The sequence below is a fragment of the Hevea brasiliensis genome, chromosome 18 (genome assembly GCF_030052815.1).
Source record: "Hevea brasiliensis isolate MT/VB/25A 57/8 chromosome 18, ASM3005281v1, whole genome shotgun sequence".
In the NCBI taxonomy this organism is placed as follows: domain Eukaryota; kingdom Viridiplantae; phylum Streptophyta; class Magnoliopsida; order Malpighiales; family Euphorbiaceae; genus Hevea; species Hevea brasiliensis.
Window position 1 is genome coordinate 37,595,005 of NC_079510.1, and position 7,740 is coordinate 37,602,744.

At 32.9% G+C, this 7,740-nt stretch overlaps 1 non-coding gene across 1 annotated transcript; it reads left to right on the forward strand.

Annotated features, from left to right (window-relative positions):
• The first annotated feature begins 1,840 nt into the window (after window positions 1–1,840).
• Window positions 1,841–1,947, forward strand: LOC131176163 (small nucleolar RNA R71). Its single transcript, XR_009146288.1, has one exon. It is a non-coding gene; the product is annotated as a small nucleolar RNA R71 (small nucleolar RNA).
• The last annotated feature ends 5,793 nt before the right edge of the window (window positions 1,948–7,740 follow it).

The window sequence follows — 7,740 nt, forward strand, 5'->3', positions numbered from 1 at the left end:
TGTAAACATACTTCAAATGCTCAAGTAAAGGCTTGAGTTAAAGAACTGGTGCCTGCACCACAGAAGGTAATAATTTTGTGTGAGATATAGGTAAATCGATCTTTGATACTCCATACCTTTTTAGAATAGGAGGTAATGACTGCAATGCCATTACTGCTTCTTGAACCTCTACACTTAATGGTGGATTGGTACTGATTTCTTGAATTCCTTGACTAATCACCACTTCTAACTCATCCTCTATGCTTAATTCAAAAGCATCCTACACAATTGTATCAACAACATTAATAGAAAAGACAGAATGGTTATCAGCACGATACTTCATGGCATCAAAGATATTGAATTTGATAGTCTCTCCATCAAACTCCATAGTTAAGGTACCATCATCCACATCAATTTTTGTCTTCGCAGTTTTTAGGAAAGGTCTTCCAAACAAAATCAAAGCTGACTTTGATGTGGGAACACTATCCTCCATATCCAGAATGTAAAAATCTGTAGGAAAAATCAATCCTCCAACCTGCACCAACACATCCTCAACTACTCCCAATAGGTAAGCATTAGAACGATCTGCTAACTGAATAATGACACTAGTTTCTTTCAAAGGACCCAAATTCAAAGTTTGCAAAACTGAATATGACATGACATTAGTAGATGCTCCTAAATCTGCCATTGCACGTTCAAATTTAGAATCACATATTCTGCAAGGAATAGAAAACGAACCTAGATCCTTACACTTAGGGGGTAATTTTTGCTGAATTAATGTTGACACATTTTCCCCCACACTGATCTTCTCATTATTCCTCAACTTGCGCTTTGTAGTGCATAACTCCTTAAGGAATTTAGCATACCTGGGAACTTGTTTGATCGCATCAAGTAAAGGTATATTCACCTCTATCTTCCTGAAAGTCTCCAAAATTTCTTTCTCTTGTTTTTCTTTCTTTGTCTTGGTCAACCTGCAGGGGAATGGAGGAAGAATAGAATTATTAACCTTATTTAGTTTAGGTTCAGTATTTACCTCAATTTCAGACTCTTTTTCTCCTTGCTTCTTCTTTTTCGTTGACTCATGTGGAGTCTGATTATCAACTTCTTTCCCACTCCGCAACAGTATCGCACTCGCATTTTCTCTAGGGTTCATGACTGTTTGTGATGGAAGCTTTCCAGAACCTTGAGCTTCCAGCTTACTCACAGATAAGGCTAACTGACCAATCTGCCTCTCGATGTTTTGAATGCTATTTCTGGTCTCCTGTTGAAACTGTTGGGTATTGTTAGCCAAAGCCTTAACAATTTCATCAAGTGACATTGCTTGATTTAAGGGAGGCAGAGGTGGAGGTGGTTGATTCACTTGTGGTCTTTGCTGCTGGTATCGATTTTGCACCGGTTGATTCCCATAACTCAAATTGGGATGATCTCGCCATCCTGGATTATAAGTATTCGAATAGGGATCATACCTATGTGTGGCTGTCCATAATGTCCTACTGCATTAGCATGTTGTATTGATTCATCCTCTTGTAACGCATGACACATATCAGTAGCATGACCCGAACCCAAACAAATTCCACATACCTTAACAGTTTGCATGTTCTCTACAGCCAACTGCCTCACTAAAGAAGTTAAATTAGAAATTTGTTTCTCAAGGTTAGATGTACTTACCTCATTAACCTTCATGGGTGTGTGATCTATTCTCATTCCAAACTGCTGAGAGTTTGCTGCCATGTTAGCAATCAGCCTTCTTGCCTCTTCTGGTGTCTTATCAACCAAAGCTCCTCTACTAGTAGCATCTATCATACTGCGTTCCATTGGTAGAAGTCCCTCATAGAAATACTGAATCAATAGCTGCTCACTTATTTGATGATGGGGATAGCTTGCACACAGTTTCTTAAATCGTTCCCAGTACTCATACAAGCTCTCTCCATTGTACTGCCAGATGCCACAAATTTCTTTTCTTATGTTGCTAGCACGGGAAGCAGGAAAATACTTCTCTAAAAATATATGTTTCATCCCATTCCATGAGTTGACAGATCCAGAAGGAAGGTAATACAACCAATCCTTAGCTGTGCCCTCCAGTGAGAAAGGGAAAGCTTGAAGCTTGATCTGATCCTCTGAAACTCCTTGAGGTTTCATGCTGGAACACACAACATGAAATTCCTTTAGATACTTATGTGGATCCTCACCTGCAAGACCATGAAATTTAGGCAACAAATGAATTAGTCCATATTTTAACTCAAAAGCAACATTTAAAGCAGGGTATTGAATACACAAAGGCTGTTGGTTTAGATCAGGAGCAGCCAACTCTTTCAAAGTCCTAGCAGCAGCCATGGTCTCGTTTTCGGAACTTGACTCTGAATCTGAATCCGAATCTGAATCCAAACTTAGCTCCTTTGGAGATTGGACTCCTTCAGATGTACTCAAAATCTGCCTGGCTTGCTTAGCCAATTTTCTCAACTGTTTAGCTATTTTTTCTACTTCTAGATCAAAGATCAACTCACCAGATTGAGAAGTTCTTATCATAAACAAAGAGAAATAAAAGTAAAAACAGAAAAATGCCTCAAAATCCTAGAAAACAATCGAATTTGGCCTCAAGAGGGTGGGGCCAAAGAATCCTATGGATTGATTGGTCTTGATCAAAACGTCGTTTCCTTCAAAATAGGTATGGGCCACCCTCCAAATTCAACCAAACTTCTTGATGAATAGTAATACCGTAATTTTTTTTTCAAAAACCTAAAAATAACAACACTTCACAAATAAAATTAATAACAAAATACCCTAACACTAAAAACATGAAATCCAATGAATTTCAATCCCCGGCAACGGCGCCAAAATTCTTGATGGTTGTCGAATCCACCAGAAATTAAATTAACTGAAATCACCAATTATAAAATATTTTCTGCAGTAAGTGGTAAATCCAGGTCGAACCCTAAAGACTGAATTATTAAATTTCATGCACTTGGAAAAAGAAACAGAGGTTGGGGGGGGGGGGGTAATTCGCAATCCAAAGAAGAAATCAAAAATCAAAAATTAAGATCTAAAATTAAATAAGAAACTCTCAAATTAAACAAACTTCAGTCCAAGGTAATTCTCATTCCAATGCATTGATTCGATCATAGACAAAAGAAATACAATTATATCTTATTGAATACTTAATGTAGATTTACCAAACAGGGAGGTAAACCCCTGACTTCTCTATACTCATCAATTCGAGTCCAGCACTCTTATTGACTCTAATTATTAACTGAATTGGTATTAAGCAATCCTCATCAAATTAATAACTGCTTTAAGAATAGGAAGTAGTTAAGCTGAACAACAATCTATAAAGCATAAATCATTTAATCCGTCTTATTGTTTCCTTAGGTTATTATTGAAAATTCGGATCATAATCAATAAAACCTAATTGCTACTCATGTTCAATCTTACACAACAATTACGGATTATGAAGATAAACTAGCAATTGATTAAATCAAACAATTAACTAATAGGCCTTTTTAGAAAATCATTCAACAGATCAAAAAAAAATTAAATCAGAAAATAATAGATATTCAAAAATGCATAAATTAAATTAAGAACCTGGTCTTACAAATCACATATAAGAGCTTGAATCCCTTGAACTAAATTAAAAACTTATCCACTCATGTTCATGGCTTACAGAAAAATAAAGAAGAAATCTAAAAAGAGATGGAGAATGGATGTCTTCTATGGAGAATGAAGGTCTGAATGGGATGCTCTTAGCTACTGCTCAAAGACGTATTTATAGTTGAAGATAGGAACCAAACTAGGAAAAGTTTCAAAAGACAAATTTTCAACTTGCATTCATGTCTCTGAAATCAAGGCCGATTTTCAGCAACTTCCTTTCTGAATCTGCCTCTACCCTCTTCAGGAAAGTTGTAGCCCTATTTCTTAGCTTTCCAAAGGGTACTCATTCGCCCAAATCTGAGGTCTACAGCCCAAATTATGGACTAAAAATCGGGACTAGTTCAGACAGACCATCTAGCCCATAGTGACAACTTCATTGCCATTTTTCACAAGTAAAATGGCCTCATCTCGCATCCAGCCCTTCATAGAAGTTGTAGAGGTGGCTCTTAAGGTTTAATTGGGCTTCGGCTTGCTTCATTTGGACTTCTGAAACTCCATATACAAAATAAATACTGAAACTAGTCATGACACATCAAGTCTGGGCTTTTGCAATAGATCCATAGCTCATTTTGTCCACCTTGGAGACTGATTTAGGCTTTGGTCCCTCTTTATCATTTGAAGTACTCTATCTTAGCTTTTCAATGGATTAAACAGCACTCAATTTGGAGACCCACAACTTTAGAAACACGTGAAAAATACAGCAAAGGTCAAATGCTGAAAATCTCTACATTTAACACAATTATTCCACAACTATCTAAAAATATGCATAAATGATAAATATATTTTAACCAACTGAATTAAACATAAAAACACACTAAAAACACTAAATATAATGGGAGTAAAATTAATAAATTATGCACTTATCAATAACAATTTAATTAAAAATAATTAAAAGAAAGAAGAAAGAAAAATATAAATAAATAAAATTTAATTAGAATTATGACATCATGGCCATGTCATAATGATGTAATTAAAAGTCACCACCCAATTAAAACTTGACAACACATAAAATAAGAGATAAAAGTCTATTAAAAGGAAGAAAATGGTCTTCTTCCTCATTTTCTTAGCCTTGGCCAAACTCCATTGTTGGTCACACTAAGTGCCGGAGCACCCTATCTTATCTTACTTTATTCCTTTAATAATTTGTTCTCGTTATATTTTAAAAATAAATTATATTTCTAAAGGAGAAACCAACGAAATTTCTCCTATTTTATTACCAGTTTGCATATTTTACTATTCACCTGTTTGAAAATTTTCAATAATATTTTACAATAAAGATCTCATCCATACTCATCATAATTATCTCATCATTTCAAATATCATATATGTATTTTAATTCCCATATTCATTTCCATACATTTCCATTCATGCCCAATTCATGTATAAAAATTCTCAAATTTTATTTATTTACATGATTTACACACTAATTACATAAATTCATAATTTACAAGATATACAAATTAATTACATATGAAAGAGTTAATTTATTAATTTACATCACATATATATATTAAATACATTTTCATAACTTACATTACATTACAACATGATAACTATTTATAAAATACAAAATATATTAGTATGACCTATATGGGTCCTATCTACATGCATTGCTGAGGAGGTGATAACCTTAGACACTTATGTAGATCCGAACTCTAAAATCCTAGTCTAATATCCACTGGGCTTTATCTTGAGTACCTGCGCAAAGGAAATAATCCATTGCGCTAAGCATTTCTGCTTAGTGGCGTAATAATATAACAAAGAAATAATATATAAATAAAGATAGAAGTGAAGCATAATTTGGATATTCAGGAATTAATTTAATTTCATATGATATTTCTAATGTTAACTATCTTTTATTCTAATTTGTTTATTTTTGGAAGTGCTTAATTCATAATTTACAATAATAATATATAAGATACAAATATTCTAAAAATATTAAATTTATGCTTATTTTATTATGAAAGATGCATTAAAATATTTATTTAAATTATATTTCTTTTTACTAATCTTTTTAACACTTCACTTAATACTTTCTTGGTGTTTTGGATCATTTCATAATAAATAAAAGTCTTAGACTTATTTCAAAATAAATAAATTTTAGAATTTATCAAGTTCATTTTAGGTCTTTCTAATAAATAACTTTTTAAAGCTAATCTTGTTTATTTCAGGTCTTTCTTACTCGTTTATTTAATTTCCATTATTCATAACAAATTTCATTGCTCAAGTAACCTATGATAGACTGACTAAACTAAATAAGCGGGTCCTTGGCATTCGACACCGTGGTGTCTCAGACTGTCATGCCATGGGACACAAAACGTTAACCATGTATGCAATCAATATAGTTGACACAGGGCACCGCAGTACCTCGGGCCGTCATACTATGGGACGTAAATACATAAAACATCAACCACGTATGCAATCAATATGGCTAAAAAGCCATGGTAACAAATAATCGGGCATACAAGCCATGAATGCAGGCATAAAGCCATAAATACAGGCATAAAGCCTTACGTAGTACTGCTAAATCAAATCCCCTATTGGCATGCCAATCTATCCAATCTGACATACGTGTCTAAGTAATACATGGGCACATTGGTATAATTAAATGTTCATATGTTTTATTATTTCATTATATTTTCTGTTTATATTTTATAGCATTTTAATTCCAGTTATGATGGAAGCATAATTTTCAAATCACATTTCTATGTAATCTATACCTTCATTATACGATATATATTGATCACAATTCACATCAATTATTTTTACATACTATTATACTCAAAACATTCTTCCTTTCTCTCATTATGAGAACTAATGTCCCATTCATACTTTCATGTGATTCATTTATTCATTACAATATTTATATGAATTCATAATTCAAGAAGTATTTTTCTTACTAAGTATTTATGATTCACTTTAATTCTTCTCATGTGCCATTTATTATACAAGGTGTTATTATCTTATTTGTAATAGAAACATAAGTTCTAATGTTAACTTCATCTCATTTATACTTAACAATCCATTTTGGTTAATTTCATTTCATATTTCAAGTTGTATTACTTATGTCTAATGAGGTCTACTAGTGATGGGAATACAAATCCTAACTACCTATTCACATAACTTAAGTGTTCATTAAGTCATTTAGGTGAATTACCATTCCTATTCCAAGTAATCCATGAACATTTCATGAATTTCAAATTTCATACCTTAATTTCCTCTAGTAATTTAGTTCTTGCATTTTGTGTCATTATATTTACTATTTACATTACTATTCATACAAAATTTGACTATTTAATAAATAATAGGATTAAAAATTCTAATTTCATAATAATACCACATTTTGGATTTTAAATTTATTGGCATCAGTTGCCAATTACAATTCAAAGCTCCCTAGGATTATTTCTAAATTTTCAGATTTTGTCACCTATGTTTACTGTTCTATTGGACCATTCTACAGTGAGATTTTAGCTACCCTTTAAAGTTATTCCTTAATATCTCTAATTTAATTTCCTTTTTGAATCACTCAATTTTAAGTTTTTTTACCTCAAATTAAGGTCAAATAACCATAACTAGCCGGATTAGTCATTGTCCAGAATTTCTAGGTAATTCTGGTTCTGGCAGTTTTAATGAGCTAATTTTGGTTAGCAATTTGATTAGGTTATGGTCAGAATTTGGGTTTCTGTTCTTCATGAAAGTTGTTTTCCTATGTTTATTCTTTCTATGGGTTCAAGAATCATGTCATTTGGACCTTTCTACACAAAGTTATGGCCATTTGAATAAACACTGTTCATATGGTCAATTTTCCATGTCTAGATTTTGGACACCCGAATTCAAGCAAATTTTAGGGCTAGCTATAGTCAGTTTTTGGGCATGCTTTCTGCATGAAATTTCTAGCATTATGTCTAAGGTTTAATCTCCAATTAGCCTCACACCAATTGGAGTTATGTAACTCTACTTATAGCCATTCAAATCTACTAGACTCAAGGGTCTAGAATCTATTTCAACACACAACATCACACCCATTCAATAGTTTGGTCATCTCATCAATTCATATCAACAATTGGGTGCAAAATTAACTTAATTTAGGCATAATTACATCAGTTAGAACACAAT